This window comes from Takifugu rubripes, chromosome 3 (assembly GCF_901000725.2).
Source record: "Takifugu rubripes chromosome 3, fTakRub1.2, whole genome shotgun sequence".
Classification (NCBI taxonomy): domain Eukaryota; kingdom Metazoa; phylum Chordata; class Actinopteri; order Tetraodontiformes; family Tetraodontidae; genus Takifugu; species Takifugu rubripes.
The window spans coordinates 4146756-4156987 of NC_042287.1; positions in this window are offsets into that span (position 1 = coordinate 4146756).

Genomic DNA, 10232 nt, shown 5'->3' on the forward strand with positions numbered 1-10232 from the left:
AGGGAGGCTTATGCACTCAAAAGTACCCAAAAAGTTACCCAAAAAGTAAAATTCAGCTTATTACATAACTACTAATTCACGGAGGTATCTAATTTCCACAAAAAGCCTCAGTGGCAGACATAAATCTGCCTGATTCAGCTTTTGCAGATGATTATCCAAAAGCAGCAATAAATTGTAGCAGTGTATATCCTATTATAACACAAGTATCTGTTGCAAAAATAACCCTGGACGTGGGGGCACGTTGTTGTCGGTGGGGGATGAAATGTGCAGAAAACCAATGGGAGGCCCCCAACTGCAGACAGTGCAAAAGTCTTTATAAACCACCCCAACAGAAGTCGTTCCCACCTCAAACGTGATGGCACCATGTGGAAACAATCTGTTGTGCTGGTAAAACCAATCTGGAAACACTGGAAACATGCTGGTTCCTCGACATGAACATCCACAAACCTGTTAGCTGGCGTAGTAGCAATACATATCATATCATACCAAAAATGATCCCCAAAAAATGCTTTAGTTATAACTGGATGGCACTTGAGGAGCGACCCAGAGGCATTCCAGTGGTCCTCCTCACACAGACCACGATTTAACTCATAAAGTCTATGCCTAAGTACACAGGCTGTTTGGAACAGTTCCTGTAGAGGATTATAGAGGAAACGGCCCCTGTCTCCCATGTTTTTGGCTGTCGCTTTGCTCCCAGAATCCCAGAGAGATTTGATTCACCACATCTGGGCCTGCTCTTTATTGGGATTCATCGCTGCATGCTCTTTGATAATTAAGACTGTCCTCCGCATCAAATCCCAAACATAACTGATGGCTACTTATAATCCAAGGAGGGCACGTGCACTGGGAAAAAAAATTGAAGAAAATCCTGATTAATGATGCTCATCTCAGCCTTACCCGGCTGTCCAAATGTAAACAGAGGACTCAACTGTTGGCTTGCGATGTAATTAGTCAGCGTTGACAGGTCTTTTCTCTTTCTCCCTCTCTGTCTCCCCGCTCGTCTTGTCAGCAGGACAGATACGCACCGCGCTGTCAACAAGCCTGATAGCTAGCACTGCAAGAAAGGTTAAGATTTACATAAAATATAGCTATCTGCTTACACACACTCAACATCAGATGGGCTTCCCATTGTTGTGTTTTCCCTTTATTCTTCCCTTTTCCGGCTCTCCCGCTTTTTCCTTTTACGCCGAATGCGGGCAGCCGTTGTGATTGACTCACGCACAAAGGCGGGAAGACATGCGTGATTGAGTGCAGAGGTACGTGCAAATGACCATAAGCATTCCTCTTTGTTGAACAGGTAGACAGTGGCATAATGGTCATCCGTCATACTGAGGACAATAACGCTCTAGTACACGCTGTCCTACACGTCACTGTATACAAAACACGTGTACCTCATTGGTTTGTTGGACAGATACTGGTTTCATTAAGTTATGTAGCTCAACAGCCCGGGGTCGGGGGGTGGGGGGGGAGTGTCTCCTGAAAGACAGCGATGGATGGAGCAATCCAGGGGTTCGTCTTGGCGAGCCTTGAGGGGAGAGCGTTGAATAAATGTTGTTTGCTCCCGCGGAATATGCACGGGTTAATCTATGCATGACGCCAAATTGATACGTGACGGTAAACTCATTTGCAGCCGTGCGGGGGTGCGGGAAGGGGTGGGGTGGGGGACCTTGGTTCTGGAAATAGCATTGGAATGGATGAGGTTGTGGTTGACTGGTCACCTCGCTTCCTCCACGTGTGCATGCAGCCTGTCCATTTCCGCATAAAGGAAAACTTGCCCTTGACATTTCACAATATGCCGACCGTCCCTTTTAATAAGTGCACCTCATCAGTTAGAGTAACGTCCCGCTCAGGACAGTTAGCCATATGAATAAAGCATAAGTGTAAAGCATGCAGGCGGGGTTGAGAGATGACAACATTTAATATATCTTTACATTAGTACCACGGGGTGCTCCATTCCCTTTAATTAGGGGATTTCAGGCAGTGCTGTAGTCTCTGCGTACCTGGCACAAGGACACATTTGTCAGATACTTTTGTTTAACCTAAAGATATAAAATTGAAGTTATGATGATATGTGTTCCCCTATTTTCCTCTCTTCTTAAAGGGCATGCAACACCTGGAAACATTGGCTCTTGAATACATAATCAGTGAAGAAAATATATATTGTAAGAAGAAAGGCATTTGAAGAGGGAAAACAATGAAAATTATAGGTATGCAGAGCAGCAATAGGGGAACGGGATCACTGTGAATATTTATTGTATTAATTATTACTGATGATCTATACAATGCTGTCTGATGACATTTAAGTCAATTTTCCTCTAAATTATATGTCTGGAGAAACTATTATGCTACTCTATGTTGCAACAAGTCTTTACTTGATCATAAGCTTGTTAACTCCTGTCCATCCAGGAGTCACAGGAGTTAACTTTTTAAACTTATCAGTCAGTGAGTTAGCACAAATCTGACTTCTGTGTCTAGTAAATGTATTCAGGGCTGCTAAAGCCCCCCCCCCCTTCCCCTCTGCACGCCCAGAGCTTACTTAAAAACATCCCGTTATCCCGCTGGCGCTGAACAGACACACACGGTGAGGAGAGCGAACGTTCTCACAGAGATTTCTCCTGACTGATGCGCCAACCGCTCCCGTGAATACCAAATATTTCCTTTTATTATCTCTGCATTTACACATTTCCCCCCCCCCCCTTTTTGCGGGGCAGCTTAAGCTTTATTTCTGCAGCCTCCCCCTCCCCGCCTCTTCTGCTCCATCAAACTGCTGTATCATTGCACATGGGATCATCCTGTCTCCTCCCTCCTCTTCCAAGGCTTGAACCTCACCCCTGATGTTCCTCTGTTTTACACCGTGTGTGTGTGTGTGTGTGTGTGTGGGGGGGGGGGGGGGGGGGGGGTTGTGTGTGTAGTGGTTGGCATGTCTTTTTCTAATGCTACTGCAAAATGATGATGAAACCATATGGAGGCTGGTGGTGTCAGGGTTTGCAAGGGTGGAAAACAGGAGGGGGAGCAGCACAGCGGCCTAAATGACTTCTTAGCAGTGCAGCGAGATGTGAAGGACAGACTGATGTGAGACGGTGTGGCGAGCAAACTAATGAGCTACAAACTTGATGGAGTGAAAGAAGAAAGGAAGAAGAGAGGGAGGGGAAGATTAAGAAGGAGGGATGTGGTGATTGTAGAGATGGAGAGACAAGAGGGAGGGAAATGGAGGAGGGGAGGAGAGGAGAGGAGAGGAGAGGAGAGGAGAGGAGAGGAGAGGAGAGGAGAGGAGAGGAGAGGAGAGGAGAGGAGAGGAGAGGAGGGGAGAGGAGAGGAGAGGAGAGGAGAGGAGAGGAGAGATGCTGGAGAGAGGGGAAAAGGAAAAGGGGGATTAGGAGTGACAACAAAGACGACCTTTCTTTATTGAAAACTAAAGTTTTTTCTTTTCTGAATATTTCTGAATTAATAAGTGTTGATTATTGATCATTTCCAAATACCATTTTTTCATAATCATATACGTAATAAAGAAGATACATGTACAATGAAGCAAATCACTGTGGGGAGGGGACAGGAAATCATATAAATGCCATTTCCAAATTGCTGTCTGCACCCAAGGAGAAAAACAAAACCAACACCCAAACTTGACGGCTGTGAGGCAGGACATTGTGTTTCGGTCAATGAAAGTCAAAACCTTCGCCACGGGCACAATTTCATTGTAACAATCCAAGAAAAGGTGACCTCCAGTGACTTGCACTGTCTGCTGTTAAACATCAGACTGACTGGAATAAGAAATGCTTATTTACAACAATGACCTCACAGAACACAGAACATTTCGAATGATCTCTCTTGTAGAGGTCTAAATCACTCACGCCACCTCCCAAAAGTGAATAGAAATGCAGTCAGTGACCTTTAAAACTGTTTATCATCACCAACAAGCTTGACAACAATGTGTCTTTTCATCGGGAACTGTTGAGAGTTGTTGGCAGTGACTACATCCGAATCGTAATGTAAATCTAAAGTACCGTAAAGGCTTCAATAGAATTATCAGACTAAGCCACCGGAACACAGACTGTTTAACTTCTCCAAAGTTCTAATGACTTCTTTCTGACAACCCTGTGAAAATTACAAGTGACAAATTATATTTAGCTAATAGCTTTTATGAATGAGAGTGTCGAACCATTAATCTAAACACCACTTCCGTGGAGAAGAATGTCCCAAGTGGACGGCCCGTGGTTTCCGTTGACGCTGACTTGGTTCTCGTGGTGACTCATGTGAGCGTGATGTTCGCAGGTCCGCTCTGAAATGGTGTCCATGACTATCTTGTTCCTCGCGTCCTGCAAAGAACATCTCGGCTACTCAATCTCAAAATCATCAGCACAATATTTCGGTCAATAAACACAACAGAAAACTTGATAATGACCTGAAAACTCAGAAATTATGAGTTTGCTTTATGCTTATGGTAAATATCCAACAATTATCAAATAAAGCTACATAATTCACTTTACTTTTTTCTTCATATACCATGTGTTATGTATCATATAGTATCTGTATCCATCTGTATATATGTGCCATATTCTGTTTTTATAAATGTTAGACACTGAAAAACATCCTATTTTTCATGTCAACAAGGTGAATGAAGAAGGTTTTGCTTTGATTTAATTAAATTATGAAATGCAATCATTTCTCTCTTCCTTCATTTCCCTTCTCTTAATATTTTTCTTTTACAATTTTATCTGAGTATAAGTATCATATATATATATATATATATTTCCATTTCAGTTTAATTTCCTTTCATTTATGCATCAGTATTTGGAAGTCTATCACGTTGGAATGAATAAATAAAAAGTTTGTAGTTATAGCTTTGTAGGGAGAATATTTATATTATTTACATCTGCTAGTTTCTACACTAATGAATATACTTTACACACTACGCCAAATACTGTTTGGCTTTAGCAAGGCATAGGGTAGAGTATGATCGGTAACTCTGGGTGTAAAGGTTAGCATTGTAGGCTAATGTTAGCATTCTCACATTGCACTTGCTTGTGTTGGCTGCTCCCTGTCCAGGCCACGAGCTTCAGATGGGACAACAAGTTCAGAAACTGCAAGACAGTTTGCCAAACTGTCCGTTTAATATTTGACTGAACATCCCTCTTGGTTTTACAACAATGCAAATGTGGAACCATGATTCAAAATTCATTGGAACTCAAGTGTAAATCTTGAGAAGATACCATGCAGGTCGTGCGGGACACGATTGAACAAAACCCATCATTAGCAAAACAGCTCTTAGTTTCTGTGGTGAGTTTCTTGGAATAACTGATTATTCAGTTCCTTGAACGGATGCCTTCATCAACCTTGCACCTCTAAATTAAATTTCTCTCTGTATTCATTGTTTTTGCAGCCCATGATAAGACTTTTATTACTGCCGTGCTGTAATTGGTTAATAAAAACAGGCTCAAATCTGAATAATCGGCTTTCCCGCTTCCCCCTGCCACTATTTATCGCCCTCTCCCCTGCTGCTCTGTGCTGATACACAGTACGATGCTATTTAAGTCTCCCACTTCTCCTCCTTTAGCTGTGATAAGACTTCATTTTTACAGCCTTTCCTGCTCTTCCCATTATTGTAAAAGTCTCTTTCATGCCAAGGAACCTGGCAAAGCAGTAAATTCCATGTCCGGCTAATACTTTAGTAGAGACCACTGGTGCGCAGATACTCCTTCAAACTTCTTCGTTCCCTCAATCAATCACACGCACGCTCCGCAGCTCTTCCGGATTAGTGACCACTAGTGCTAAAAAAGGCTGTTATTCGCACAAGCACATTAGATCACCCACACTTTTGTAGCACTCGAGTTTATATTTGTCTATTTGGCTTTTATTTTACAAGACTGCTAATGTTTAAAATGGTAAAACAGTCTTACCACTCACAGGACGCTATTGCACTCTACTAATTGAACTTGTTACATGCTGTATTTGATTTTTAGAAGTTTTAGAGGGGGAGAATCATTGTATTTGTGAGATGCTGAGTGTGTAGGAGTCACAATATACACTCAGAAGTCAAACATGACAATAACACTTAAGGTGGCAGCTAAAAGAAAGGAAAAATCATTTTTAAAACCATCCAAGTGCGCTGAGGCTATTGGAAAAAACCCCATCTCTGACTCATTTGGATAGCTGTTTTTGTAAGGACTTGTACTGTTATACTGCTATCTAGCTGAAACATAAACTGGTCATAAAAACCTCAACATCCATCACATTTGTGTTGTCACTGTTCAATATATACCAGGTGCATCTTTTATTTGCTCTCAATTTACTGAAAATGCGAGCTTACCCTCAAGGAGCTTTCAAGATTTACATATTATTTTCAGTGAGGTGGCGGTGAAACATGTAGGGAACGCAGTGAAGATTTTTAAGTTTAATTCAAGAGGCCATTTAATGCAAATCATCTCCATTTTCAAGGGCTCAAAAGCATTTGAGCAGCTTTGAGGGCCTGGTTTCTTTAGGAGAGGAGGAATCAGCTAAGTTTGCTAAATGCTGTGAAACAGACAAGACAGAGCTCTAAAGTATAGATGAAAAATGAGTCAGCGTTTAAAAACCAGCCCAGCATTGACCAAGAAAGTAACCAAATCCTTTTCTTGACATCATCCTCGGCAGATCAATTTTTTATTTACTAAATACATAGATGAAGACAGCCACACCACCGGTTCAAGGAGGGTAAATCCATTGGCTTCTGGCAGCGTGTACTCTAGCTTGTCAAAGAGCTTACTCAGTCCTCTCAGGCTTTAGATAATGCTATATGAAATGCTTTAGGTATCCTCTGAATTCAGTTCAGTTTTCCACACTTCAACACAGGCTGTTGAATAACAAAGTTGGATAGAACACTGGAACACACAGCTCTAACATTTGGTTGGATAACCCAGGATGGAATATCACCTGGGAAGGTCTTGCAAATACAGTGATCATGTCATTTTTGCTTCAAATTCAGATTACAGTAAATATTGTCTTCAGGCTTCTCTTTTCTCTCATTTTCCATGACTTTTGTAACACTTTCGGGGTCACAGGGAGATGTTGGTGCCTATCCCCACTGCATATGTGCAAAGGCAGGGTACACCTGAATGAGGCGCCAGCTCATAGCAGGGCCCTGCGAGTATTTGGGTGTTTGGTACCTTGCTCAATGGTACCTTGGCAGTGCTCTGAAGGTGTCCTGGTACTTCCCTCTACTACCAGAACACCTTCCATATTTGGTGTCGGGGCTTGAACTGAGAACCCTCTGCTTCTCAGCCCAGTCCAGCCAAGCGACAGTACTGAAACAAATTTTTTACAGGAAGAAACCTTGAGCAGGACCAGTCTAATACTCTCCTGCTGATGAATAGCTGGGTAGAGGAGGAGAAGAAGGCGAGTTAGGGTAGGAGGAAGCACAGAAAGAGGAGAAGAACAGACTCAAAGATCATCATCCAAATGCATTAGACAAATGTAATTGTTATGGTTTGTTATTCTCTGCTCTGTTTCTTTATTAGCCTCTCAAAATTGAATGTAGTCTGCATTCCCAATTGGAATTACAACCATTTTTTGTAAACAGTGAAATTTGTGAACACCTTAAAATGCAGATCAAACCTCAGTCAAAATGTTTTGTTCCTTCACTGTGATCTACTTGAGATCCTTACTCAAGTATTATATGATTACTTTTGTTGCATTGTTTTCACAATAGCCAAGATAGTAGCTCTATCTGCTCTAAGGTTTTCATGTTTTAATCAGTAATTTCTGCATTTTTTCAGCAAGAAGCTGCTCCTGCACTCTCATTATCTTAACCTGAAAACCAAAACAGAGAGTTTCTGAGATAAAATGGATGCTTTCCACCCATAAACATCATTAATGAAACAACTCCCCCCCCCTGCACTACTCTTCACTACAAGCAGGAAATAACCAAAAATTGTTTATTGCAGCACGATCAAACCCGAATGTGTTGGGCCATAACCGACCTGTCGGCATCTTCGTCTAGGTAGCATCACGGGCGCGCCGATGCTGTCAAAGCAGCTCAGCAAAAAAGGCGAGCTCATCATACCACACTCCTAACAAGTGACGTATCGATCTGTGGGGTAGACATCCTGTTACGGAGATGTCTGGTTTTGCGGTTCTGTGCTGAAGCCAAAGCCAGTGTAGTGAAATATGTAGTCCTACACCAAGCCCTGAGTGGTGCATATAGGAGGCGTGGTGTGTCGCCATGTAGCAATAAGTCAGCTACATAAAGAGTTATGCTTGAGAGTGATGCAAAAACTCATTACCTAATACTAGCAAACAACAGTCGATGTGGCTGATGCATGTTTGATGCCACTTCTCTCAGCTCTGGGAGAATTTTTCTTTTTGGATCATGCTAAGCTCACAGGTGCACTCGGTGTAACCTTGTGTTGACAAATTCAGAGTAGCAGGAAGCTTGTCTGGGAGCAAGGGAAGAGAGAGAGAGGGAGAGAGCGAGAGAGAAAGGAGAGAGGGCAGAGCCGTGACTGGTGCAGCCTTTCATCACTCTGTGACAGGAGGAGGTGAAGCTGCTCGTCTAATTGACTGCAGGCTGCGTTTCTGCATTCAGGGCTGCTGCCGCTGCCGCTGCGGCCTCCAACATGCAGCATTGATCTGCTGGGGAATACTGTCGGGCTCTCAGCCCCTTTCTTCATTTGGCTGCCATAAAACTTCCTTTCTCTCTCTCCCTCTCTCCCCCTTTCTTCCGCTGCCCCTCCCATTTTCCTCCTTTCATTTCACTAATCACTCCTTCCCCCTGTATCCCTTGCTTCCCCCCATCTCCGTCTCCCTCATCAACATATTTCACTTGGAGGGATGTGAGCCAAGCCTTTAAAACAGAGGGATGATAATGAATAGTATGGCAAACCAAATTTCTCTCTCTCACACATGCCCTTTTACCCCTCTCTTTTGCCTACTATCTTTCACATGGTCAAGATTTTTTTTTTTAATTCTTTGAAGCTCACACAAATGTGCTTCGGGGCAGGAGCTTACGCACTTTCAAGTGACTGTGGCCAATAGTTGGATACAAACTAAAGTTAAGAAAAGAGTGCATGTGCGTCTAAGGTGGGGCAATGACGAGATGTCACCGACTTGTTAGAAGTTCAGACCTCCAAGTCTTTATACTGTATTTCTATGATGATAACGTGATTCTGCTTGTATCTGTATTTGATTCGAGGGCTGTAGGGGATACAGATCTATGAGCAGAGTGACATGAAGCCTTCGCCTTTGAAGAACCACAGATGAGGCCTTTTGGGAAATCCCTGAAGACCCAAGCTGGACTCCCCTTGGTGTCAATTATATCAGCATCTGCTTGGTATTACACCGATCCCTATCTACTCTCTCTCTCTCTCTCTGCACGACATCCCTAGATATCTTGAAGCTCTGCTGGACAGCTCTGTCCTTCACCTTTTGATCCAGGCCAGATCAAACAACCAATCGCCAGCTGTGCTTTGATGATAGCAGAGGTGGCGGCAGTGCTAAGGATCCCGGGGCATCCGATCGCCCCCTTGGAGGTAACATAAATAATTGCTGTCTGTGGTGATGCAAGATGAGAACGTACATTTTCCTGTCTGTTTCGTTTCCTGGAGCGTTTAAAAGTAGCCACGTTGGTACTTTGCTGTAAAGAAGGAACTGTGGATTTCATAGGTCCTGACTCACCAGGTTAGCAACCATCCTTAGAGCATTCTTACTCAACCAATACTAAATATTGAAGACCACTACTTACCGACAGATCTATTTCATAGACATCCTCCTTTTTTCGACAGCAATGAAGCATCACAGTTGGGAGAAGAGAGACAATGCAAAAATCAGTCTTTGAGCCCTAATGGAGGATTTGTTTGAACTTCACTCTAATTTATTTATATTGCATCTGTTGCAAAAAAAGACTGTCTCCAGGTGTTTTAGAGAAAAGCAGAGCCATAAATAAAGCTCCCTTATAACTGGAAGAAATCACAAGTAGGTCCGGTCTCATATGGGGAACCCATCTTGCTGATGGTTGGCTGGCTACAGGAGGAGGAGAAGGTGTGAAAGGGCAGGAGAGAGGGGTAGAAAAATGAGACGAACATGGACATACACGGCATACATTAAACAAATATTTTGTTATACTGAAGAGGCAGATATGTGGGGCTGGTCAGCAACTATACAGAAAGAGAGAAAGTAGACATGCAGCCATGAGCCAATATGGTGAAGTGAAAGAAGCCAAGAACCAAGAAGGTTGTTTCATGGTACCCACTGTTGCCGGG